Below are 27,189 nucleotides of genomic sequence, written 5' to 3' on the forward strand. Positions count from 1 at the left end.
AGGCTTCCCCAGCCCGATGCTTGATCTCAGGACCCCGGCATCATGCCCTAAGCCGAAGGCAGATGCCTAACGACTGGGCCAGCCAGGGGCCCCGATCATGAGTTTCTTCTGTCCTGCGTGAAATGCACTTAGAGGCCCTTTTGCAGTTGCTGTAAAAGTGTACACGGTGCTGTTCTTAAGGCAGTGTAGCGGATCCTGTTCAAGAACCTAAACTTCGTGCTCTCTCCACCCTTCACTTGTTACAGAACTACACTCTAGGCTAGGCTTCCTGAAATCTCTCTTATTTTAATCTTTTAAAAGATTTTATTTATTTATTTGAGAGGGAGAACTCGTGACCAAGCATGCGTTGGTGGGGAGGGGAGGGCAGAGGCGGGGGGTGGGGAGCAAGCTCCCTGCCGAGCAGAGAGCCCGATGCGGGGCTCGATCCCAGGACCCTGAGATCATGACCTGAGCCGAAGGCAGAGGCTTAACCCACTGAGCCACTCAGGTGCCCTCATATCCTTCTTTAAAAGAATCAAATAGGGCGCCTGGGTGGCTCAATGGGTTAAGCCGCTGCCTTCGGCTCAGGTCATGATCTCAGGGTCCTGGGATCGAGCCCCGCATCGGGCTCTCTGCTCGGCGGGGAGCCTGCTTCCTCCTCTCTCTCTCTCTCTCTCTCTCTCTCTCTCTCTCTCTGCCTGCTTGTGATCTCTGTCAAATAAATAAATAAAATATAAAAATAAAATAAAATAAACCTGTTTCCTGATTTCAGTCAAGAGGCTCCTGGGATATCACAGTAAGAATTCAGATGTAGGCGGGGAGTTGCCGGTGTGTTTGGGAGGACTGTCCTCTTTGGTGTCCAGCAGCTGGAACAGCCTGACGGTTTGGAGGATTACTAGTTGGGGATTACTAGTTGGAGGCACTGGTCCCAGGCAGGGTTTGGCGGTCAAGGTCTGAGGCTGCTGGTGGTGCGCATGAAGGTGGGAAGTGGCGCTTCTAGGGGCAGCACCTAGGGCTCCATGGAGGTGGTCCCCTAGCTTCCCCAGAGCCCAGAGAGGTGGCTTGGATCTGCTGTTTGTGGTAGGACTTGAGCTCCAACCTGGCTCTCCTGGGGACCCTCCTCTGCTCTGCTGGCTGCTTCCCCTGGTGGCCGCATGTGCTGTCCTTCAGCCTTTCCTGGCCTGAGGAAGAGGACCTGTGTGGTACCTTTTCCCACTTCTGGCCCACTTGGGTCATTGCATGGCCCTGTGTTCTCCCGAAGAGGTTTTCCCTGTTCTGGGTCAGGGGATGTGTTCTGGAAGGTGGTCCGCCTCAGTTTGCACTTGGTATGCTTCTGTGGACTTCACCGTCCTTCCTGTTGGGAGAAGCAGCAGTGAACGTGGCACTCGCACCGCCTGGGCTCAGTGTCCGGGTCTCCTTACCTACGGAGGGAGCGGGGCGCCGCCTGGCTGCGGCCTCCCACGCGGAGGCCGATGGTTGAATCGCTGCCTCCGTGCCTAGCCCAGCGCGGGTGCTGCGTGTGAGACCAGCTCCGCTCCCCTCTGCGGCCTGTTCCAGACTCACCGTCCAGAGAAGGTCCGGGAAGGAGTCTGCCTGGAGCGCTTGCGGGCCCTGCGCGGGGCCTGCTGTGGGCACGAATGGGGGGTCGGGAAGCCCATGCCTGTGCACCCGTGCCCGGTGCTGCCGCCTGGGGGCCCGCGAGGCTCAGCGCTTGTTGCGTGGCAGGTGGTGTGTGGGCCGAGCGGCTCAGGCTCCGGCAGGTGCTGCCGTGGGTGCCTCTGGGAGCCGCGCCCTCTGTGGGCTTCTTGCCTTGTGGAGTGTCTGCGAGGCTGGCTGGGCACTGGGCACTTCATGGAGAGTCTCTGTGCCCAGAATCGCGTCTCTTGGTGGTTCTTTGCAACTGGTCGCCATTTGGGAGAGTTGTGCAAGTAGCCGCACACCTGATACATCCCGGAGTGGCCCTAACAGCTCCGTATCCACTGGCCACGTTTTATGTTTCCTACTTTTGGGAGGAGAGGCAGTGGCTAAAATGTGCGGATAACTAGCTGGCTCTTCTGGTGCTCTTGGTCGAATCAGATTTTAGCTGCAGTGCAGGGATGGACAGGGCTTGGGGAAGGGTCTGGGCCTCGTTGTCAGAGAAGCTGCTGATCCTGACAGCAGGCCCCACCCTGCCCCTCTCCCCAGAATAGGTCCTCTGAAGAAGAAGGGATATTTTCCGGTTCAGCTGCTTGGCTCGCAAAAGTCTTTCATGCACAGGCCCAAGAAATTTTGGGGGAGCAGCTGCTCCCGGAGTCTCTCCGGGGTCACAGTTCGGGAAAACGATAAGTAAACGCATACTCTAGGCGTGAAAACTAGACACATTCTTTTGCTCACTGCCTTTTTGATGTGGAGCCTTTCAGTACAGCATGTTGTTAGTTCTGCACAACAGTGGTTATCTGTCCTGAGACCTGTCACTGCTGTATGTAGGAGCATAGAAATGATTGAACTACTTTGGTGAAATATCTGTGTTATTATTGATTAAAGATACCTATTGATTGATTCATTCACTTTTTTAGAGGAGACTGGGAGGAGGGCAGAGAGAAGTCTTAAGCAGGCTCTGTGCCCAGCACGGAGCCCCACACTGGGCTCACAACCGTGGGATCATGACCTGAGCCAGAATCAAGCGTTGGACGCCCATTAAATGAGCCACCTCTTCAGTAGGCTCCCTACTGAGTGAAGATTCACAGTGTCCGGGGCGCCTGGGGGGCGCCGTGGATTGAGCCTCTGCCTTCGGCTCAGGTCATATCAGGGTCCTGGGATGGAGCCCTGCGTCGGGCTCCATGATCAGCGGGGAGCCTGCTTCCCTTCCTCTCTCTCTGCCTGCCTCTCTGCCTGCTTGTGATCTTTCTCTCTGTGTCAAATAAATAAAAAAGTCTTAAAAAATAAAAAAGATTCACAGTTTCCATCCCCTTTGGTTCCACTTTCGCTAGGTTTGAGCGTTCTCCTCAAACCCGTGCCCGACCCTCAGCTCGCAGTGCGCTCTGTCCTTGCACGGTTTTCTTACTCAGTGGGTACACGTTTGCACAGTTCTCTTCACACTCTCTTCTAGGGACAGACCTCTCTTCTCAAAGTGGGTTTACTCTGTGCCCGTTGGGCGCTAGGTCCAACCCTCAGCACGTGTGCAGACTTGCTTCGTAACTTGTCTTGATAATAGTCTTTACATTTTGCCCTCCCTTAATTCATCCCATTTGTGAAAAAAAAAATTTTTTTTAAGTTTCTTTAAAGATTGCTTTTTTAACTTATTTGACAGCACAAGCAGAGGGAGCAGCAGGCAGAGGGAGGGGGAAGCAGGGTTGAGCAGGGAGCCTGATGCAGGGCTCAGTCCCAGGACCCTGGGATCATGACGCGAGCTGAAGGCAGACGCTTCATTGACTGAGCCACTCAGGCGTCTCATGAATCTTTTTTTAAAGATTTTTAAATTTCATTTGAGAGAGAGAGACAGAGCCAGGGTGTGAGCGGGAGGGGAGGGTCAGAGGGAGAGATAGAAGCAAACTTACGAAAAGCAGGGAGCCGGACGAGGGATTTGATCCCAGGACCCTGGGACCATGACCTGAGCTGAAGGCAGAGGTTTGACCGACGAAGCCCCTCTGGGGGCCCCGCCATTTGTGTATCTCTACGTGTAGAAAGGGATGTTCCTCCTAAGTACTCTCCGTGATAAATTTATTTCTCTTGCTTGCAAAACCTGGTTGAAAGGGCGTGAGAGGCTTGGTAGCCGCGGGGTGGAGAGGCTGTTGCTCAAAGAATTTTCCATGTGTGGTAGGCACGGTAGGGCGTGTGGCTGGCGTCTTCCCACACGTGTGTGAGTGCGCGCGCGCACGCCCGTAGTGCAGGGTAGTGTTGGGGAAGTAATGTTTGTGTTGGGAGCCGGAGCACTGGCTGTGCGTCTCCCTCCTCGCTGGCTGCAGGGGCCCGATGCCCTGGAGCGCACGCACCTGGCTGTCTGTGCTGACGAAGAGCGAGTCCCATGCCACACTCTTAGGGCAGCCGCATCTCCTTCGGGACCTTTACTCCATGAAAGTCTTGAACTCAACACAGAGCTCATCTTTACGTAGGACCGTAAAACTTCGTGTTTTAGTAAAATGTGATTAAGACACTGTTCTCCCCCACCCCGCCCCCAGCTCAAGGGTGGGAGACGGGATTGAGGGTAAGGGCAGGGCAGAGGCACAGATTCTTTCACTGGCCAGTTCGTGCTTCCTAGTGAAAGAGGCAGAGAGGCAGGACCTCGTGCTTCTAACCGCCGGCGGGGAGCAGTGCTGGTTACAGCTGGAGGCGGGCCGGAGTGCGGGGACCGTGGGGGGCTGCAGGTGGGAGCTGTGGGGAGGTCATGGGGGACTGCGGAGGGACTCTAGGGGGAGACTGGGGGGCTGGCGGGGGGGAGCTCGGGCATGGGGCATGCAGAAGCTGCCAGAAGCAGCTCAGCGATGTCTTGCTGTGAGCATTCCTGGTTTGTGTTGGGGACCAACCTGGGTGTGCCCTTGGCACTTAGCCATGAGACCCTTGCACACTTGTCTTGAAAGTGAGTCTTAGGTAAGGCCATTCCTGAATGACACAAGCCAGCCGGCTTAGAACCCGGAGGAATTGAGAGAGAGACAGAGTGCAGACGGACGAAAACAGTGTGTCTGGATAAACTTTCTGCAGAGCAGTGACAGAATGTTGAGCAAAACTCTGTGTAATGTTAGGGTCTCCCCCTCTTGGTGATAGGCGGCTTTCTGAGACCGCTTCCCAGGTGGGACCTGCATGGGCACTACTCCATCACACCCCAAAACATAGTTTTTAGTAATGCGTTAAACACTTGAGAAGACTTGAGCAGAATGTGCAGTGGAAGTCCTGGGTGAGGAGAGCATAGACGTCACCTGGTGTGTTTTCCAAGGTGCCGGCCCCTGTGGGCGTCAGCTCCTGCCTCTGCCGGGCTCTCCCCCTGCCCCCGTCTATTAACGCTGGCTTGGCTTCTGTCCTGGGTGGTCCTGGGCCCTTTGTGCTCACCAAGGACACTTCCGGCCTGTCTGACTCTCCACGTGGTGGTGACTTAATGCTTATTACTTTGAGAAAGTACGTTTCTAGGATCTTGGTCGCATTTGATCTTGATTTTGCTTCCAGCGCAAGGACTCTTACCTTTTAGACTTTTAATCTGTAGTTGTTTTACTGGAATACATTGCTTTGAAATCTGCCAACAGAGACACTGTCAGGCTCAGATCTTCGATGACTTGAGGAAAGCTTTTACAAAGAAAACCCGGGAAAGCAGCTTTCCGTGAGTGGCTGCAATTGGCTGGCGCCCTGGGGTCACTATGGCAACACGAGATTGTGAAGATTGCCGCGTGAGGCCTGTGTTTCATAATGCGGGGAGGGTTAAGTTTTTAATTCAAGTTTGTACATCTTTGAAACCATTAAATTTTTTTTTTATGATTGCATTTGTTATTGGATGGCAGAACATATTCTGACCTTGGGTTTGCAAGGTCTTAAAAAGTCTTTGTAACTTAGTCTGTTTTGAGGATTTCTTTAGTCTCCTCAGAACGAAAATTCATTTAAATGTTTTGGGACGTCCCCCCAGAGAGCTTTAGCACATGCATAGTGCAGGAAACTTATTTTTTTAAAAACTGTGCTCTAAAATAAACTCTTCCTTTGCTTCAGCGTACCCGGGCACACCAACTCCTGTATTACACACAGCACGGTCGCAAACACACCTCTCACTGGGCGTGTGGGTTCCTCCTCTGCTCTGGCCAGACTGGCCGGGTGCCACTGCCTCCCCTTGGAGAGGGCGTCCCCGTGTCCTGGCCCCGGCTGGATGGGGCCAGGACTGCTTCTGTAGCCCTCATGGGGGCTCCGCCCACAGAGCGGGGTTGGACTTTTCTTTGGCCCTTAGTTTGTGTCTGGGGGTTCTCTTGTCCTGGTTCCGTTAGAACGAGTGGGAACGTGGACGTTTCATACGAACGCATTTGTAAGGTGTTCGTTGTTCAGTCACAGCGCGCTGCGCTCCTCGGAGGACGCCTGTTGGTGTGAGTCAGTTCATGGTCCCCTCGACAACCAGAGTAGAAAGAGGCAGGGAGCGTGGCGTGGGACCGGTGTGGGTGTGAGGGTGACTGTATTTCAGATGTCGGTCGTGGCGTGCAGTGCTCCCGCCGGCACCTCCTGCTCTCTGTCCGTCTCCGTGTGAGCGTCGAGGCGCGGACGGCGGAGTGAGATCGCTGTGCTGTGGCTCAGCTCCCGGACCGAGGAGAAGCTCGGTGCCGCCGCGGGTGCTGGTGTGCCCCGGACGCTGTGTGTGCAGCGGCCTGGGCCTCCCTCCCGGAGCTGGCCGTCCGGCCTGGGCCCTGGGGGACTTCTGTTTGGGAGCCTGTAGCTCGCAGCCGGGTCCACCCGCGGTCGTTTGGGATGGGAGCATTTTACAGGGGCCGGAGGGTTACGGAGCTTTGTCTGGGGCTCCTTGGGTGTCGCGTGTGCCCCGTGTCGGCACAGGAGGGAACAGGCTCTTCTTTGTTGGTCGCGTGGTTGTGGTCACGGTCCCAGCTGTGAGGCTCGCTCCTGTGTCTGTCACTTTGATCTTCAGTGTCACGTTGTACTTCAGACGAACATTCTCATGCACGTGTCTCAGTCCCTGTTTTACGTGGAGAACTTTGTCACTTGTCTTTTTTCCTTTGCAGTGTTTAGGATTTACCTGCTTTTATCCCCTTTGAAATAAGACTATTAACTCAGTGTTGCTGGCTTTTAACCGTGGGTGTGTGTGCGCGCGCGCACGCGCACAGGCACACTTTGCTGACTTGCACTTGCAGAGACCATCTGGTAGAAATGGAAGGTTTTGGCCACCCTGTGTGGAGCAGGTCTCCCAGGGCCGTTCTTCTAACAGCATTTGCCCACTTGGGTCCCTCCCTGTGTGCTGTGGGGACCCCTCACGGTATTTCAGACTGTTTCAGGGTTTTTCCTTGTGGTGATCTGTGATCAGTGGTCTTTGATGTGGCTGCTTGACTGTTTTGGGGTGCCAGAGACCGCCGCTGGGAGACCGTGAACGTCCCTGAAAAATGCTTGTGTTCCGCGGCTCCACCAGCAGCCTGTCCCGCATCTCTGTCGCTCTCCTCAGGCCTCCGTTTCCCGAGGCGCAGCAGGGCTGAAGTTGGCCCAGTCACTCCCCGCAGCGGCCCCACGGGTTCAGGTGAAAGCGGGAGTGTCCGTGCTGCCCCTCGGGGTGGAACGCTGGGAGGGACTGAGCCGAGCAGCAGAGGCGTGGCGGAGGCAAGGCGGGCCGTACTAGGGCCTCTCGCCCAGTGTGCCAGGCAGCGAGCGCCAAGTGCAAGTCCCTGAAGGAACCCAGAAGTGCCGCTGCGGTGAGCCCGCGGCCGAGAGGAAGCAGAGCAGTCTTGGTCTTGGACGGGTGTGGGTGGAAGCTCGCACGGCCGCCGCGGTCCCGTAGCCAGAGCCTCGGCCACAGCCGCGCCCGGACTCTTGGGTTCCGCAAAGGCCGAGGGAGGCGAGGATGCTGCGGCGGGAGGGCTTCGGGCCGGTTCAGGAGGTCTGAGGAGGGAGGCCGCCTCCGTCCCGAGAACCGCCCGTGGCGCGGCGGGATGTGCACGCACGGGTGGAGCCGCAGCTCCTGGTCCAGAAGGCCCGGCAGAGGCCACGGCCTAGGGCGGCTGCACTGAGCAGAGGTTCAGCGCGGATGAGACAGGCTTCTGGGGACGAAGACGCCATCTAGGACGGTCACAGAGAGGGTAGGTCAGGGCCTGGCTGACCACCAGCTTCACAGGACAGGCGGAGGCCCGCGCAGGGCGCGGCGGCGGCAGAGGCCAGGGCTGCGGACAGCCCCGCGCGTCCCGGGTCCTCCATGAGCTGCGCTCTGTGGACGGAGCAGTGACGCTGGGTGACAGCTCGTCTGCCCGCGACGGGTTTACAGACTGGCGTAAGCCCGCTGCTGAGATGACTGCGCAGAGAAAAGGATTCTTTCCAGAAATCCTGCTGTCCGTTGACAGCGTCCCTGGCCATCCGGGATCTCTGCCGGACACGGGCCGTGAGATACGCGTCTTCATGGGTGACTGCGGGGGCTGACGAGGCAGCGACAGATGGGGCGAGGGAGAGAGCGGGAGGTAGCGGTGGGGCCCGAGGACGGGGCCCGGTGGCCGCCGTCTGCCGACAGAGCGGAGAGGACGAGGGGGAGCGGAGGAGCCGCTCTCTTGAGGCGGGTTGTGCCCCTGCCGCGGGCGCCGGGGTCACCACGTAGACTGAGGGGGTGGGGCTGCAGGGCTCCGGAGAGACGCTCTGCGGCGGGCCAGCTGTCACCGGGCGGGGGTGGGGGGGGGCTGCCGCAGAGGAACCGGGGAAGGAGGAGCCGTCGAGGGGTCACCAGGGGCGCTTGACTGGCTCGCTCAGAAGAGCGTCCGCTCTCCCCCCGGCGGTCGTGGGTTTGAGCCCCACGCTGGGTGTAGAGTTTACTTCGATAAGTAAGTATTTAAAAACATGCATTCTGCTGTGGTAGGTACTGTTGAGATGACTGGAAGGCACAGTCATTCTCCACGCGGGACACGGATGCTTCTGCAGGGCTGTGTCTTCCAGACTGCGCCGCGGCCTCTTCTGTCCTGGTTCGGCAGCTTCTGCCCGCCCCAGGGCGCAGAGGTGCCTCCTGCGCCTCCTGAACACGGCGTACCTGTCTGTCCCACGCCGGTTTCGCTGGACTCCGTGCGGGAAGGAGCGGCGTGTTCCTCGTCTCCCTGTGGGCACCCGTCGGCCAGACCTCACACACCGGCCCGCGGTGCTCCCTGTCCTGAACCGGGACCTCCTCGGGCTTCCTCAGCGCGCCCGTCCTGGGGACACTGTCCCCTTTCTTGGCTGGAGGCTGTCACGGACCGTTGCTGCGCCTAGAAGTGCAGCTGCGTTGCGCCTGTTCATTCTGTGTTTCGCATCCGGGAACTTCTCTTTCTGCGGATGAGAAAACTCAGAACGTGTGCGGGTCGGTGGGCACAGCAGCAACCTTAGGCTTTTGGCCACAGCCGTGAGATTCTGTGGCCTCTGGTCCTCGCTCGCCTCATGTTGACCTTCAGGAAAATAGGCCGCGGCATGGTGGCGCGTTGCCGTGGGAGGTTGCGGGCGGAGGGTACAGCGGGCGCAGAGGGGCCGTGAACTTCCGGGGGCGTGGCGGTGTGGCCAGGACGGGGGTCGGGGAGGCCTGGGGCTGAGAGCGTGAGTTTGCTACGCCAGCTGGGTACTTGCCCGTGAGGGGTGTCGGACGTGTGGGATCTCCGGAGAATGCCACATTTGAGGGACGATTTGGGGCTGTTTGCTCAGAGGTGACAGTGGTGGCGGGGGGTTAGTGGGCCACCGGGTGAGGGGCAGGGAGGAGTCGGAGGGGTTGCGGGCGGCGTGCACAGCCTAGAGTAGGGGTGCTGCAGGAGGCACGTGGCAACCTCCGTGGCCCTGTTGGTTGTCGCATACGTCACAGGGAAGGGACCAGGTGTTCAGGGCAAACTGTTGCACTTTTTGGTGTATAAGCGAGAGTTTTTTTGCAGCCTTTAGCTTTTGTTCTCTGGACATAAGCACCGTCTTCAGTTCGTGGAGTGAGAGTCGTGTCCTGTCCCCACACTTGCAAGTTGATGCTTGTCCAGAGCAAAGGTGTGTGCTATGTTTTTGGTTATGAGCCTCACCTTAAGGCATCTCAGGTAGTTTCTGGCACAGTTTTCGAAAAACGGTAGTGTATGAGTTGAGTCAGGTTTGGGTGGGCATTCTCGGTTTGTCCTGCTCCTTGCTTGCGTGTCACCTTGCAGGAGAGTGACCAGTACTCAGTTTGCCCACTTCACCGTCTCTGAGTGTCCCCGCTCTCCATACCTCTCCCCACATCTCTTTTAAGATACGGTTGAATAAATGTACGCTAAATTCAGAATTTTGTTCAGTTAGAGTTGGCAAGTCAGTCCATCTAAACATCGCTTTTTTTTTTTTTTTAAGGAGTGCCATCGTTTGACCCTTATTCCAGGATGTCTCACTTGAGGGTTTGCTCATCACTTAAGATAATTATAATCATTTTATTGAAACAAATATGTGGTCAAGGTTTCTCACTTGCAAGCATCCTACACTTAGTTACCAGTGTTGAAGATAAATTTTAACTTAATTCTGAAGGAAGTCGGCGTGTGGGAATATTCTGGGGGTAGATCCAGAGAGAAGGCGTTGGTTGCCCCAAGGCTTGTGCACTTGGATCTACATTTCAGTCCCTCCTCCTGAGCTGTACTTTCATAGTCCCGCCGAGTGCCCGTCCTGCTCTGTTCTCTCCGCACCCGTGGCAGCCGTGGTCTGAGGTTCGGGTTTGATACTTGCTGTTAGAAAGCTGTGTGTTTTCTGTGGGAACTTCTCTGATGAGGGTTATCTGCTAAGGACGAAACTCGAATTTCCATGTTTCAATAGAAGACAGTGTTACTCCACTTTTCAGGGTGGAGACTCCCCTCTTGTGCTTGCGGTGGCTCCTGTCAGGTTGGCAGGAGGGCGCGTGGGGACGGGCCAGCGTCTCTCTGTCCGGCAGCAAGCACGTCCTCGAACGGCCCGCTGTGGTAGCACGCACCCGTCCTTCTGGAACTCTGAGGAGCATTGCTGGCGTGTTGAAGGAAACACGGAAATTGCAGTGAGACAGACGTGTTATTCCTTGAACCGACAGCGCCAAGGGCAGCTTGGCTTGTGAGGGTTTGTGAGCTGGGGGCTGGATGCGGGCGCTGGGCCCCCGGCAGAGGTCCTGTCCTGCCCCTGGCACCCCCCCCCCCGCAGCTCCCTAGCTCTTGCGCATCGGTGCAGTGTTCGGGGTGGGCGTCCCCCCAAACCCAGGACCCTAGCAGGAGGTAACTCTTGCACATCGGACCGCCAGGATCCAGAAGATTTTTGATTCTCCTCCTTACACACCACGAGTCTGACTTGGCTTTAGTAAAGAAGGCTTTGATCCTGTCCGCGAGAGCAGACTCGGGCCCAGGACACCTCTGTCGTGGGATGTGGCAGGCAGCCTGGTCCATAGACAGTGGCCCGTTCCCCCATGGGGTCCTGTTCCCCTGTGGGCGGCCTGCCGCCTGCTGCTGGGGGCGCGGGTCCTGCTGCGGCCCTGCCACGGCCCTGCCACTCCAGGCTCCTGGGACTTTGTGGGATCTTGTCATTGCGACAGCCTCTTCCTCACACGGGCCTTTTCAGCTTAATTCAAAGGGAAGGGGAGCAAGAACTCTCAAGTTTGAGCAACACTGCTTTCTGCGGATTATTTCCATGATTGCATCGTGGGGGTTTGGGTCGGACAGTGAGACCGGGTCCATGATTATTTGTTAGAGTGGCTTGGGAAGCATTTCACAAAAATACCAATTTTGTTGTCCTCACCGCCCCCCCACCACCCGGAGACGGCAGACTGCCGCTTTGTTTCTGGGGGCGGGACACGTGGGAGACAGAGCGCGGGGATTGGGGTCTCTGAGGCCCCGCACACGGTCCCCGCAGCCCCATTCTGCCTTAGGTGCCCGTTGGCCTGTTTGCAGTTTAGGCCCTTTGTTTCCATGTAGTGGGGGTGGGGGGGGTGGGCAGGACAGCAGGGGTCCTGAAATCCCAGGAAGCTTCTGCTCCTGTGTGGGTCTCTCCCGGCAGGCTCTGTGGCTGGAGAGAAGAGCCAGGGAGCGCGCCGCCCCGTCCTCCTCCTGTAGGTGTACGTGGCTCTCCCCCGCGTCGGGCCCTTCTGTGCAGGCCTTGTGGGCACAGCCCCGGCCCTCCCCATTCGTCCCTGTCTCTCTCCCTCCCTGCTCCACAGGTGGGCTCTGAACTCGGGAGCTTAATCTTGCTTGAGTTGGGGCTAGTGACCTGTTTGCTTTCCATTTGGTAACAATCTATTTGGAAAGCTTGGTTAGGTGGTAGTAAGCTGGAGGAAAACGTCATTTGTAACGTGGCACGCAGAGGTGTTTCTGTGCTGTCGGGAACTGGTAACTCCAGAAAGAGGCGAAGGGACACTTGGGGGTGTGGACTGGTCTGTAGGTGCTGCAGCGTGAGAGAGCTCTGGGGGACCAGCGGAGTCAAGACGAGTGACCTGTGGTCAGGAAGTGGCCTGGCATGGCCACTCACTCGGGGAGCTTACAGTGGAATGTGGACGGGGAGGCCTTCCTCCTTTTCGTATTCTTCATTTCTGAAGGACTTTGTCTGTAAACTACATGTATTCAAGGTGAGGCTTCATCTGCGTCAGAGAATGTGTGGGAGCTGCCTGGAAAGGGCACAGGTGCTCAGAGGCAAAGTGGAGGCTCACGCTGACCACACTCCCTGTGGCCTCTCGAGGTCTCCTTGCTTCCAGGCTCACCAGTGCTGCGGCGGGTGGTGCGTCCTTACCCCTCCGAGCGCAGGGTCTCCTCTGCCCCGCGCCCTGGGCTGGAGTGTGTGCGGTGTGACCTGGGTCTGATGTGACCTGGGTCTGATGTGACCTGGGTCTGATGTGACCTGGGTCTGATGTTGGGCTCTGTGGGACTCGGGGGACAGGCTGAACGGTGGCGCTGCGGCACGGGTGGGAGGGGCGGTCGGGGAGCATTTCCTGGGGACAGCAGCCTGCCGTAAAAATGGGCACCAGTGCCTGTCCACGGAGGAAAGCCGGAGAGTCCTGGCAGTGAGGAAGTCAGGACTAAGGCGTGATGCGGAAGGAATGTATAGGCACTTGCCCAGGCACAGGGGAGAGGAGGGACCCGCCTCTGAGTGCAGCAGTGTTTCCCGGAAGCTGGAGGAAGTTTGGAATTGCCGAGGAGGTAGCCCGGGACAGCATCGTTCAGAGCCTGTGCCCCTGTGGCTTTCTGCTAGGGGGTCGCCACATGATGGGTCCTGAGGTCAGCTCGGTAGGGGCACCCACTTTAAAAACCAGCCGAAACCAGCAGCCAGCCTGGGAGGCACTAGAGAACACTGGGGGCTTTGCACAGCAGAAGGGCTGTTTTGTAAAGCCTTCCCTTCGGTTGTGCATCGGTACGTATGTGTAACTTGCATCGTGATGTAAAATGTTTCTTACTCTGGGTTTGAAATGTGAACACTACCATATTCCTACATATTCCTTGTTAGTCCAGGGACGCCCCCCCATAGGCGTGAGAAGGTGAATCAGACATGCCAAGTTCAGGTTTCAGCCGCGTGGGGAATGGGTTGGTTGGTGTGTTCGCTGGAGGAAGACACAATAACGCTGTCGTGTACGCAGGAGTGGAGACATCGTGGAGACTCTGCTAGGTTAGGAGTCGGGGCAGTGGGAGGTGGGTGTGTCCAGAAGAGAAGCTGGAACTTGTCAGGTGGCTTTCCATCACGGAGGGGGCGCAGCAGGTTTCCGGCTTGGAGGGTTGTCTACCCTACGCGCTGGCAGTCCAGCCAGGGCAGAGCGTGCAGCAGTCCCAGGCGGCTCGAGGGCCCCTCTGTGCCCGGGATGTGTGCCTGCGCGCGCGTCTCTGACGTGGTTGGACTTTGTGCGCTCGCGGGGCCCTGCGAGCTGGAGCACGGGACTCCGGCCGTGGCGGCGGGTGAGGCGGGGAGAGAGCGCGAAGGAGCAGGCGCAGGAGGGACATGTCCTTGTGGAGCAGAGTGGTTGGTGGTACCGTCAGCAGGAGAAGGAGCCGCGGGGAAGGGGTGAGTGGGAGGGCAGCGCTGCTGAGAAGCCCGCGCGCGAGCGCCAGCCAGCTCTGTGGATGGAGGGCCGCGGCGGCGCCTGCCCTGGGGGTGTGCGGCGTGGGGTGTGTCCTCGGAAGCGCCAGCTTCGTGGCAGTATTTGCTGTTTTGGGGGGATCCAGGAGCTGGGCGTGCACGGGGTGAGGGGTGCTGGGCGTGACCGCTCTAGAGCCTGAGTTTGACCCGAATTTTGAGGCATAGGATTCAACCTTTTAGAAGCCGGGTCTCTTCTCTGGAAAACGGAGGTGGTCCTGTTACAGCGGGGTTAGGGCGAGCGTTAGTGAGGTGCTGGGAGGACACGGCCCGGGGTAGCGGCGGGGCCACCGTGCTGTGCCAGAGCCCTTGCAGACACCGGACGCATCAGAGCTCACGCGGACGGCACGAAGGGGCCGCTCTCCGGGCGGGTCGCCGGCGCTTGCGGTGGCCTGCTGGTGTCTGTCTTCTCTGCGTCACCTGAGCTGCCGGAGCTCTGTCAGCACTTCCTCATGTGGCAGCAGCCCCGGAGCGGGGGTCCTGGGCTCAGAGAGTGTGTTGAAGTCAGCGCCGGCGACAGAGCTGGGTGTGAGCTCTGCTGGCCGGAGGCTTTGCCGAGAGCCTTGGGCGCGGATTGGGGGACGTGGTGGCCGGCGGCTTCTCGTTCCTCCTCCCTTCCCCACCTGCTCCCGGCAGGCTCGGGGGCCCCATGTGTGACTGCGGAGAAGGTGGCAGTGGAGGGGACCGTCAGCACAGACTCACATGCCTTCCAGACGGAGATCGGGAAAGGTGCCAGACAAAGAGTAAGTTCCTTTTGTGTGTCTTAGGAAAGCGTTTCATTGGTTCTGGTGATGTTGTTTTCATTCCGGGGCTGGCAAAATACCGCTTCAGGCGAGTGGGCAACCCCACGGGGCAGGGTGGGCTGGGGCTGCAGCCTCGTCGCTCTGCTGAGAACTGGCTGCTTCTGCTTCAGGGTGGTCCGCGCTGCGCAGGTCCTCCCTCACCCCCCACCCGCCCTTTACGTTGTTCTTTGCGTCTTAGAGGTTAAACTACAAAGTATTGCCTTGGGCTCCGATTCTCAGGGAGAAGAGTACGTTTAGGGAAAACCGTGTGTTATTTTTTAAGATTTTGTTACTAAGTAATCTCTACACCAGCGTGGTGCTGGAGCTGAGAACTCCCAGAGTGAGAGCCACGTGCTCCACAGGGCTCCACGGTGGTCCCGCCGGGCGCCCGACACCCGCGTGTTCTTTTTTTTTTTTTTTTTTAAGGTTTTATTTATTTGTTACAGAGATAGCACAAGTAGGTAGAGGGAGAAGCAGGCTCTCCGCTGAGCAGGAAGCCTGATGTGGGGCTCAGTGCCGTGACCCCGGGATCATGACCCGAGCTGAAGCCGCTTAACCGACAGAGCCAGGGTGTGTTCTTAAAGGAAACAATGTTATGTCGCACTGAGGAATCTTCAACTTTTAGAACTAACTTGGTTTATGGATTCTCAAGTCTTATTCCCCTTGTTGTTGTTGGTTTAAAGATTTTACTTATTCGTCAGAGAGAGCGAGCGAGCACACAGGCAGGGGGCGCGGCAGAGGGAGAACCTTCTGGTTATCTGGTTATCCAGAGGCCCGATGCGGGGCTCAGTCCCAGGGCCCTGGGATCATGACCTGCGTTGAAGGCAGACACTTAACCGACTGAGCCACCTAGGTGTCCCAGAAAATCACCCTTTTAAGAAAAAAAAAAACCCTGGAAAACTTCTGTAGTTCTGTGAGTTGCACTAGATAGGATGTTGGCAGGAAAGCATTTGTAATTCCATCAGAGTCTGTGGATCTCTCCGGCCAGTGCCGTCTTAACCATGTGGAGGCCGGGAGTCACGAACGTGGGAGTTTTACCACTTGCATAGGTCGTCTTCAGTTTCTGTCAGCCGTGTGTTGTACTTGTCCGTGCGCAAGTCTTCCACCTCTTTGGTTATATCTGTCCCTGAATATTTAATTCTTTTTGATGCTGTTGTAAACGGCGTTGCTTTCTTAATTTTCCTTGTTGGATTGTCCCTTGCTGGCGCGTGGAGGAAATACAGCCGATTCTGTCCGCCGGCCTTCTACCCTGCAGCCTTGCCGCATTGTGTCGTTTATTTGCTCTCACGGTGTTTTATATATTTTTGGGTTTTATATTCCTTTTTCGAGGTGAGTTTTGTAGCTGAACAGTCCTGTTTAAAAGTTCAAGCTTTTGCTGTGTTTGGTGGAGGGTGGCTTTGGGTTTCCTGTCTGTGTCCCTGGTGTGATGGCTTCATCGCTTCTGTTAAGCTCTGTCACTGCAAGTCTTGCTGTCCTGGGATGGGACTAGAGAGCACTTGCATGGAGTGAAGGGAGCTCCGTCTGGTACTGAGTTCCTGGGCAATAGAAGGCGGTCTGGTCCCCAGTGTCCCGTAGTCTGTCCTCAGATTGTTGATGTTGGAGGAGCAGAGCAGGTAAGTGTTCTGAGAGGACGCAGGTGAGTAAGTGATCGTTTGTTGGAGCTTCCCACCAATCAAGTGGCGCAGTTGCCGCCCTGGTTTCTGTTATTTTTGTATTTCCAGTGCCCACGACCCCGTCGTGACATGGAGAGGTCAGCAGTGCACGGGCAATAACAGCATATGCATGTGTCTTTTGAGTTTCGCCCCTTAGGGTGTGATGCTGCTTTGGAGTTCTAGGAGTTTGCTAAGAGCTGGGGATACTGGTGCTGTTTCCTGACTTAGACACTCAGGAAAGTTGTTTTCTGTCCTTGTCAGTCATGATTTCAGTGTATGTGTGCATTGCCCTGAGGGTGGGTCGGGAGTCAGGGCGCTGGGGAGCCTGTGGACTTACTGTGGAACCACTGTGTGGCTCACTCGGTTAAGCATCTGACTTTGGCTCAAGTCGTAACCCCAGGGTCCTGGGATCGAGCCCCGCATCGGGCTCCCTGCTGAGTGGGGAGTCTCCTTCTCCCTCTTTCCCTCCCCCCTCCTCGCTCATTTGCTCTTTCTCAGATAAATAAAACCTTAAAAAAAGAGAAAGAGAGTATTGCTCCTGCCGCGGAAGAGATAGCTTCCTGTGGTTTCAGGGCCTGTTCTCCCAGTGTGCTCCTGGTCACTTTCTCGAGTTTGATTTCACGCTTTTATCCTCCTGATTTTCGAGAATTTCCCAGTTTCTGGTCTACAGAGTTTCCCTTTTCTAAGTTCCTTTATGGCTACGCATCTGTTTATTTAAAAAACTCATTTCGGTCACCTGCTTGGCTTTGGCAGTTTGAACGTGAGACTGTCCTCCCTGGACCTTGGTGAGTTGGGATGTGGTGTTGGCTCCTGCTGCCCAGGTGTCCAGAGGGGGGCACGTGTGCCAGACCACCTGTCTGTTCTCATTCTGCACGGACTCCTCTTGAGCTTTCTTCTGGTAAGGGGTGTGAAGAGAGTTGCCTTGGAGCATTGGTCTTTCTGTTCCTGGCTTGCCTTGTTCTTCAGAGGAAGGGACGCACCTGAGCGGAGGACAGAAGCTGAGCGGCGCATTGCTTCTCCTGGTGGTGTCTTGGCCAAGCTCGCCTGTGTCTGCTGTCTGCTCAGCGCCTCCGTCCCTTGAGCGGGCTCGCTCTGCCAGTCCATCCCAGGAAGCAGTGACAAAGAGCGTCCGTTAGAAACAGAAAAAGCCCTCAGTGTCCCCCGCTTGATCCCGGGGAGGCGGTCAAGGCCAGGCTGTAGCCCCGATGTCAGATGGCGGGTGGCTCCTGGCCCCACGGCAGAGGGAGGCCTGGGACGCATGCCGCGCCGGGCACCATCAGGGCAGCGATGCCGGTAGCTTGTGGCCAGGCAGAATTCCCTTTGTTCTGTCCGCCATGGAGGTGAACTTTAAAGTAGGCGAGGCCAGGTCTGAGGGCTCACTGTCCCACTTGAGTTCTCGAAGGCTGCATTTTAAGAAAATTTTTTCTTGGTCAAGGCTTTGCGTACTTGAGAGGGAGAGAGCGAGTGAGCACGTGGAGGGCAGAGGGAGGGGCAGGCTTCCTGCTGAGCGCACAGTCCGGTATGGGGACCTGCTCCCGGGACCCCAAGATCATGACCTGAGTTGAAGTCAGCTGCTTAACCGACTGAGCCACCCAAGCACGACCACTCTAAGAAGGTCTTCCCACCTGTGAGGAGAACTCCATGTGCCTTCCTGCTCCCGCGTCCGGCTTCATGGGACCGGCTGTGGAGCTGGCCGGCCTGGGTGGGAGAGCCGGCCCCCCGGCTTCACGTGGGCTCCTCGCGGGGGCTCAGACCTCTCATCTCTAGCGTGGGGATAAGAAGGACCCTTACCTTAGGGAGCTGTTGTGAGCACTAAGTGAGTTAATACTAGGTCAGACCGCACGGAATTGCCAGTATTAGGCTCTTTAAAAAATTGAGATCATTGTACATTCACACGCTGTAAGAAATAATGTAGAGGGTTCCCTTGTCACTTTGCTCCGTTTCTTCACTGGTAACATTTTCTTTTCTTTTTAAAAAAATTTTATTTATTTATTTGAGAGAGAATGAGAGCGCATGAGATGGGAGAGGGTCAGGGGGAGAGCAGGTTCCCCACCAGGCAGGGAGCCCGATGCAGGACTCGATCCCAGGACTCCAGGATCATGACCTGAGCTGAAGGTAGTTGCTTAACCAACTGAGCCACCCAGGTTCCCTTCACTGGTAACATTTTCAGAACTAGAATACAGCATCACAGCCAGGATCTCGACAGGGACACGGCCCACAGGTCTGAGATGCCCCAGTTTCCTTGTGTGTGGGGCACATGGGCACAAGGGTCCCTCCTGCTCCCCCTGGGTAACCACACCTGCCACCTCCTGGCTCGTCTCCTCACCCTTGGTCCCAACCCTGCCAACCGCTCGTTGTCCCCGGGGAATGTCCTCTGCCTGGAGCCGTATGGACGTGACCTTCGGGCCGTGTTTCTCTGCTCCGCCATCACCCAGCAGTCTACCCAGGCCGTTGTTGCGTCCGTGGCTCTGCCCTTCTCCTCGCTTCACACCCTTCTGTGGTGTCTGCGGGGTCTGGGGGCCACATGCTGGCCCTTCACCCGTGGAAGGACACCTGTGCAGAGTCCACAGTTTGGCAGTTAGAACGAATGAAGCTGCTGTCAGCAGTTGGTGGAGCACTGGTGGGCTGTGTCTGACCCGCAGGGATGATGGTCCCAGACAGCTTGGTCTGGTCCCTGGAAGGTGCCGCCTGTCTGTACCCAGACATGGTCTCTTGCCATGTCTGTGGATGTGTTTGAGCCGACGTGGGAAGTGCTTACCAGGAAAGCCGCAGTGCTGCCCCGGCCTCCTCTGCTCACAGCCCTTCGCGGGTCGGGGGCATGCGGAGCACTGCCGCTGACCTCTGCAAGAGCAGGCAGGGAGGAGACACAGGCCCCCCGCTCCCCGCCCCAGTCTTGTAGCTCTCGGGGGCCGGGGGCACCCAGCACCCAGGACTCTGCCCTGGTCTGAGTGTGGACTCTCTCCCGTTCAGCCTGATTTCTCCTGAGAGCGCCGGGCCTGCGCTGGCTGGCTGACAGCGTTTCATCCTGCGGGCGGAGGCCTGTGCTGACGCGGGTCCCTGGGCACTTCGGGTGTTGGAAGGCAGTAAAGGGAGGGGAGGAACGGAGGCTTGGACGGTCTGCAGTGTTTTCAGTCCAGAGTGGAATGGAAATTTGAAGGAAGGCAATGTCATGATTGCTTTTGTATTGGTTGGATTTTATCAACATAGTTTAAAAAAAAAATCGATCATTTTAACACTGATCAGAAACTATGGTTAGCAACTATAGGTCTTTGATTAATAAAAATTGAGGGAATTAAATACAGTTGTAGAAGTAACATCTTCCAAATCTTGGGGTTGCCTTGGAGGAGAGAAAGAGGAGACTCTGTGGTGAAAACATTATGTAATTTTGGGCTGTTTTTCCCCAAAACAGTAATGAAGTCCGTCCAGGCTCTTTACAGGTTTGACCTCTGTGCCGGGCTGTGTGACACCGTCCCTGGGCCTCCGCAGAGGGCCTGCCTGCCTCCGGCGCTGGAGCAGGGGGCGCCGGCCGGCTGCTGCCATGCCGGAGCCCGAGGGGCGGAGTCATGGGGACATGGGGGGGGGGTTGTTGCTGGGGGGGGTGTTAAATGCTGTTTATTAATTTACATTTAAATTCCAGTGACCCCACCCCCGTGCCCCGCTGGTGTCCGGTGCGGATCCAGCGAGAGCTGCGATGACGCCGTGCGCCAGTGGTTCTCCTCAGCCAGTGCGCGCCCTCACCCCCCACACCCTGTGTGTCGCCCGTCCCCCCCCCCCCCCCCGCCTTCCCTCTGGTCACCAGCAGCGCGTTCTTTTATCGCTTAGACTCTGATCCTTGCCTTGTCTCCCTCTCTGCTTTCTTCCCCGCTGAATGTGCTGTTTCCGCACTTCCACACCTACCCCTGAAGTTGGTGGTGGTCGTTCTCCGACACGTTCTGCTAGCATAAGACCCTCTGGTTCCATCCACATCGTTGCAAATGGCAGGACCTCACTTTTATTGTTTTTGTGGAAGGTTTCATTTATTCGAGAGAATGAGACAGCAGGAGGTTGCATGAGCAGAGGAAGGGTCAGAGGGAGAAGCAGACGTCCTGCTCAGGTGCAGGGCTCGACCCCAGGACCGTGACCTGTGCCGACGGCTTAACTGACTGAGCCGCCCAGGTGCTCTGTGAGATTTCATTCTTTTTCGGTAGCTTTCTAAAAAGCTTTTTCTCTACTCCTAATGTAGTGCCCAGCTCCTTATAAGAATTACTGAGATAGGAAAGCCTAGAAAAAATTTAAGATCTTGCACCGTTATACTATTCAGAGATAACCACAATTAATGGTAAAAGTATTTCCTAATTTTTCTTAAAAAAACTGTGTCGTTTTTCTTACACAGATTGTACGAATCAGACTTCCTCAGCACTTGTGCTTATTGTCTTGTCCGTATTGCCAGTCTCATCTGCCTTTGCTCTGCCTGGATTCTTGGGGCGTCTATGTGTCGGGCTGGCCATTGCTCTGCCTGGATTCTTGGGGCGTCTATGTGTCGGGCTGGCCTGGCCCTCAGACGCGGGTGGGCAGGTGCCCCGTCTGCTGCATGCTTCCTATGCTCTCTCCACCCCCCTGGGCTGTGTTGGACACCGGCTTATCCTGTCCCCACCGATCTCTATTTCTGGGCTGGGAACATGCTCCTTGAACCACTGTAGCTGTAGTCCTGCCGTAGAAGGTGTGTCCGGCACGTCTGTCCAGAAACGGAGCTTCACTCCTGCCTCGGTGGGAGTTGCAATGGGAACGTGGGTGCCATGTGAAGCCTTCTTCATCTCTTAGAACATTTCTTCACTGTGTACGCCCCAGAAGGGAGGTTACTCTGCCAAAAGGCGTAAATATTCTGGAGGCTCTTAATTCGTGATGCCTTCCAGAAATAATGGGGTTAACTACTAAAATATTTTCCCTTAGAATGAAAAGACCTTTATCCCAGGATTTGGGAAACCTGGGCTCTCCTTCCAGTTTGCCTTTAATTTCCTGCATGACCATAGACAACTCAGTCTGCTTTGGCTTCTGCATTTGTCAGATGGCAGTTGGATTTACAGCACTGGCCCTCTGCCCGGGGGATTGTGCCCTTCAGGGGACTCTGACGGTGTCTGGAGCCCTTCTGCTTGTCCCAGCCTGGGGAGAGGGTGCTGCCGGCACCTGGAAGGCCCAGTGTCCTCCTCCAGTGCCCAGGACACAGAGGATGAGCCACCCCTGTGTCAGTGCTGCTGGGTTTGAGAAACCTTGGATTAAGAAAACCTCAAGTTTTCCTCAGAGTTATAGTGGTAGAAATTACTATTTGCTGGATTCCTAGCATAGACATTCATCATGAATTCTGTATTGTTCTTTTACCATCTTCATAAGAAAATAGAAAAGCAGGGACGCCTGGGTGGGCTCAGCTGGTTAAGCCTCTGCCTTCAGCTCGAGTCATGGTCTCAGGGTCCTGGGATCGAGCCCCACATCGGGCTCTCTGCTCTGCGGGGAGCCTGCTTCCCCCTCTGTGCCTCACCCTGCTTGTGCGTTGTGCTCTTTCTCTCTCTGACAGATAAATAAAATCTTAAAAAAAAAAAAAAAGAAATTGAAAAGCTTAAACACATACTTGTTGCTTTTCAGTAAAACCGAATACTGCATGTTGGAAGCTGCTTTTCTGTGTCGTGTTTAATAGCCCTTGAGTCCTAGCTCTGGAGAACCCTGTATAGGAGTATAGGGACAGGAGAACCTTGCTCTGTCTTTGCAACCACCCACCTACCTGTAAGTGTAGGTCAGGAGACCGCATTAGCTGGTCGGCAGTCTGAGCACAGACCTGGGGAGTCCTGCCTTCTGTGGACAGCGTGTCTGACAGCCTTGTCCTTGCCTCCTGCCCATGGAGGTGACTGCCTTACTTACTCCATCCTTGTGATGTGTTTGCAGATGGCAGAGAGTCTGATTTTTTTTTTTTAAGATTTTATTTATTTATTTGACAGACAGAGATCACAAGTAGGCAGAGAGGCAGGCAGAGAGAGAGAGAGAGAGGGAAGCAGGCTCCCCGCTGAGCAGAGAGCCCGATGCGGGGCTCGATCCCAGGACCCTGAGATCATGACCTAAGCCGAAGGCAGCGGCTTAACCCACTGAGCCACCCAGGTGCCCCGAGAGTCTGATATTTTGATGGGGTTGAGGGAAAAGGGTTGTGAAGAAATGGTCTTTTTTTCTTGTTGTTCCTGGCTTGTTTTATTCTTGAAGATCTCTGAGCTCTCCTAGGAGCTCATACAGTGTTAGTCTGTTTTCTTCATGACACTGCACTGTAGTCTTCCCTTTTCTTACTGGCGAGGCCACGGTGCTCACTTGATTTATTTGCTAAGGTGGGAGCCTCCAGTGGAGGCCGAGCATGGGTTGGGGGTCGGAGGGGGGCGGTGTGTGCCGTGAGGGGCCAGGAGAGGAAAGTCACTGGGGACAGTTTACATTCCCTTTGCAGCATGACGGGGCATCCATAGAGGAGGCCACTGAGAAGGAAAGTCTGTAAATGACCCCTCAAGGCCCCAGTCCTGAAGCCTCATCTCCAGGGAGACCAATAGGCCCCCCAAGTGTTCTTTCCTTGACGGCCTTTCGGGCGCCGCTTTCCAGGGAAGATCCTGAGAACAGAAATTCCCATTAGGATAATGCCCTAAAGCAAATCACCAGGTGTGAGCTCCCTTTATAACCCAAGTCAGCTAAACACAGATCTTAAAAACTTCTTTGTGGTGTGGAGTTAAGTGAAGTGAAGGAAGAGACGGTTGATCCAGACTCAGACGGAGAGACTGAGACCGGGCAGAGTGGCGAGGGGCCGGTGTGTGAGCTGCCTGTGCTCTCTCGTTTCAGAACGCGCACAGCACTGCCCTGGGACGCCCGTGCCGGACGCCGTAGCCGCCTCGCCAGCCTCGGCTTTCAGCTATGGAATCGGTAAGTACTGCGCGGCACTGCGGCCGTCCGTCACTCCGTTATTCTCACTGCTTTGTGGAGAGGGGCCAGGAGATAAGGCTAGATCTCCACGTTGGCTCTCGTGGGCTTGATGGTGCTGGCCCAGCCCTGCGGATGCTGTTCTGGGCACCCCTGGCTGCGGCGCACGTGTCAGATCCGTGGTGGTGAGCCGTGGGCTGGGAGGGAGCTCCCCAGGGTCCCAGGCTGCAAAGGAAGTCTGTTTCTGTCCAACCTCTTGATCTGATCGGCTCTGTCACCGAGGGGTCTGGAGACCACTGCAGCCCAGTACTGACCACTTTGTCTTGTGCTGGTGCACATGGAGAAGAGCTGCTCTCCTCCTCTGGGGGAAGCAGTGGCAGCCTGGCTGTGCCCTGGTCTGCTGTCCTGTGTGCCTGGACAGGTACGTGTGGGAGTCCTAGGAGTTGGAGGTCAGCTCATGTGGCCGGTGGGTAAGGAATTGACCGTGTGCTTCCTCTTGGGAATTACTGGCAAAGTTTTTGAGAGGAGGGGCAGCTGCTTCCTTAAGGACCCTGGACTCAGATCTCAGCACGGGCATCTGTTGCTCCACAACAGAGTCCCCTCCTTGGGAGATGTGTTGCACTGGCTGCAGTTTATTTCCTCTGATAAGTCCATTGATGACGATAGAAAAACTCCTCTGATTTGTTTCAGTGTTTCATACTTGGCCAGGCATGAGTGGTTTCAAAGCAGATTGTCCAAAGATGTATTATCCACTCTATTTTGTTGTTCCTAGCAGATTGGAAAGAAACCTTTCCTGCCGCTTCCTTGGTTGAGTGTCCTTAACCTAACAGAACCTGTCCTTTATCTCCACCATCACAGAATCAGGCCACTTGGAACGTTCTTGGTGGTGTCTGTGACTTGACCTGAAGTATTTCCTTGGGAATGCGATAAGGTTTGACAGAACAGGAATCTTAGATGTCTCTGACAGTCGGCCTCGCATTGTCTTCTCTTAATCTGCAGGGTGGTTAGCGGTTAGAAAGAAGCCAGTGTGGCCAGGGCGGGTGTTGGTGGTCAGGTGGGGTAGTGGTGGACTTTGTAGCACCTAGGTGTGCTGTCCGGGGTGGTTTTCCAGGGTGTTTGGGTGCATTCGACCTGGTTGTCATAGGCAGTGGGGCAGCCGTGGGGAGACTAGGCCCAGGAGAGAAGGACGTGGTGGGGTCAGAGGGAGAACCAAACCCATTTCCACCAGGAGGCTGAGCTCTGCGTTTTTGTGGAAAGTAATATCGGTCTTCACTTACAATGAGGAAAACATGCTGTCTAGGTTAGTTAAGTATTTGGTGATTCAGAATAATGTATTTTCTGATTAAAAGCAAACAAGTTACTAGTGACTCTTTGCAGGCAAATTCTTGGGTTGGCCCAGTCAGTCTGGTGGATTGAGAGCAACAGGTGCGTCATCTTTAGAAGCGTTTCTAACGTAGGAAGCACTGTCCCAAGGTGTCTCGTGCCACTTACCAGTTTTGTGAACTGTAAATACTCAGGCAGTACTGGTTGTAATAGTCTTCTAAAAAATTGACAGTGTTTAGATTGAATAAAGATCAGGGTTCTCATGAATGTGAGGTCTCCTCGGGCCAGTGGCTCAAGTGTGTTAGTGGAGCAGGGGACATTACCATGAGCGGCTAGCTTGCTGAGGTCTGCCCTCCAGGCCTGCTCCTGGAGCCAAAAGGCAGATTTTTACTTTTATTTATTTATTTTAAGGATTTTGTTTATTTGAGAGAGAGAGAGAGTGCTGAGGCAGAGGGAGAAGCAGGCTCCCCGCCAAGCAAGGAGCCCGATGCGGGGCTTGATCCCAGGACTCTGGGATCATGACCTGGGCTGAAGGCAGATGCTCAGCCGACTTGAGCCACCCGGGCGTCCCTGAATTATGTTTCTAAAAACAAGATAGCTTCTGAAAGTAGCATGTTGTAATGATAGAGGTGGTGTTTATATGAGCGGAGGTGTAGGTTTTAATGGTTTATACTTTTAGTTGAACACCTCTATTTAAAGTAGGTGATTGCCTTTTGACTTGATAAAAACATTGAACTGGCAGAGCATAGTCTTGGGGTCCCTGGATGTGAAGCTGAGCAGGGTAGCCTGCGCAGGTGGTGCTCGCTGTAGAGAGGGCTGCATGGCTGGCCCTTGGCCCGCACCCCCAAGAGCACAGGGGCTGGAAGTCTTGCCAACAACAGAAGCCACTGTTGATGTGCTGGCACACCTTGAGGCTCAGGTTGTGGGGTGCCCCCCGATCCCTGAGAGTTTTGCCATCTCGTATTGAAGCAGAGAGACAGGCTCTCCGAGCTCGTCTGGTAGTAGCTGTGGTTCTCCCTGACCCAGCCCCCAGCCCCGTGCTCACTGCCCGTGGGGAGCAGGTTATGGTCACAGCACACGTGGCTGCCAGCTGGGTTCCACCTGCTGCTGCTGCCGCCACGACCTGTGGGCAGTGCTGGTGTGGGTGTGTGGCCCTAAGGAGCTTGTAGGTCCTGGTGCTCATGCGTTTGCCTTTCTAACAAAGAGGCCTTGTTAGGGTTTAAAAATAGATAACAAAGCACACTTGGCTTCCTTACCCAAGAAATACGCTAATTGTGCCAGTATCATTTACTGAATTAAAAAAAAAAATCCTTACAGTCTGCATGTAGGCAAACAGCTTTTTGAATCCTCCCCCCACCTTTTTAAAAAGATTTTTATTTATTTATTTGGCAGACAGAGATCACAAGTAGGCAGAGAGGCAGGCAGAGAGAGAGGGGGAAGCAGCCTCCCCACTGAGCAGAGAGCCTGATGCGGGGCTCGATCCCAGGACCCTGGAATCATGACCTGAGCCGGAGGCAGAGGCTTAACCCACTGAGCCACCCAGGCCTCCCCATTTACTGAATTTTTGAGGATAAGTTTTTATTGTATATTTAGAGTTCTAGGGAATATCCTTTGGCTAGCCTCCCTTAAACTACGTTAAAAAGTATAGAATATTAGATCTCATTAAAATGAGATTTCATTAAGTGCATGTCTTTTGATTAATGACAAAATAGTGTGCTCAGACAGCTTTCCCCAGAAGCTCTTGGTCTCCCCCACCACAGTGCTTGCTGATGGGTAGAACTTTGGTCCTCTTATCCCAGGGTACTTGGAATGCTGGGACAGTCATATTCCCCGGGCCAGGGGGAGGGTTTGGAAAGTAGGCAGGTCAGAGCAGAAGGGGAAGGCCTGAGCCCACACCCCAGCTGGGAATTCTGGCGGTTGGGTTCATTTCCGCCTGAGTGTTTCAAGCTGGAATGGGCCTCTGAGCTCTGTGACCCCAAGCCCACTGGGAAGGCAGGCATGTAGAGATACCTGCTTGGGCCCTGGGAAGTCTTTGTGGGTGGTTCGTGTTACCTTATTTATTGGCTGTCAATTGCTATTATTTTCCTTCTTTTTTACTTGGGATTCTCATGGAGCCAATTTTTGTTGTTGTTGTTTTGTTTTGTTTTGTTTTTAAAATATTTTATTTGACAGAGAGAGAGAGAGAGATCACAAGTAGGCAGAGAGGCAGGCAGAGAGAGAGGAGGAAGCAGCTCCCTGCTGAGCAGAGAGCCCGACGCGGGGCTCGATCCCAGGACCCTGAGATCATGACCCGAGCCGAAGGCAGTGGCTTAACCCACTGAGCCACCCAGGCGCCCCAATGTTTGTTTTTTTATTTTTATTTATTTTTTAATTTATTATTATTATTATTTTTTTTTTAAGATTTTTGATTTTTATTTATTTGACAGAGATCACAAGCAGGCAGAGAGGCAGACAGAGAGAGAGGAGGAAGCAGCTCCCTGCTGAGCAGAGAGCCCGACGCGGGGCTCGATCCCAGGACCCTGAGATCATGACCCGAGCCGAAGGCAGAGGCTTTAACCCACTGAGCCACCCAGATACCCCAATGTTTGTTTTTTTAATACCATCAAGTTTTAAAGCTGGCTAAAGGGATCTCCTCTTCGCTTAGTATTTGAGGATGGAGAGATGTGCCGGGGTCAGCCGTAGAGTAGGTGCTCTAAGCTCTGTTAAAAGTGAGCTGAACCTTTTTCTGAACATTTGCCTTCCCTTCCTGCTTTGCCTTGCGGAACGGAAGGGCTCCTGTGACGCAGGGCTGAGGGCTCCGTGCAGCTAGGGGTGGTCTGCTACAGGAAGTCTGTGTGCACCTCGCTTGGGTCTTGGAGAGAGGAGGG

The 27,189-nt window shown here is 55.3% G+C and overlaps 1 protein-coding gene across 3 annotated transcripts in view; it reads left to right on the top strand.

Moving 5' to 3' along the window:
• Window positions 1-22,933: 22,933 nt before the first annotated feature.
• ANKRD11 (ankyrin repeat domain 11) overlaps window positions 22,934-27,189 on the top strand; it is a 112,032-nt gene continuing 107,776 nt past the window's right edge. For 2 of the 3 annotated variants that reach the window (XM_032853754.1, XM_032853756.1), the window contains exon 1: window positions 22,935-23,002. The gene's annotated coding sequence lies outside the window, so the exon portion shown is untranslated. Of the gene's footprint in view, window positions 23,003-27,189 lie in introns of all 3 variants that reach the window. The other variant, XM_032853755.1, reaches the window with a different exon arrangement.

Source organism: Lontra canadensis, unplaced genomic scaffold, assembly GCF_010015895.1.
Source record: "Lontra canadensis isolate GAN:19392208 unplaced genomic scaffold, GSC_riverotter_1.0 scaffold8, whole genome shotgun sequence".
Lineage (NCBI taxonomy): Eukaryota > Metazoa > Chordata > Mammalia > Carnivora > Mustelidae > Lontra > Lontra canadensis.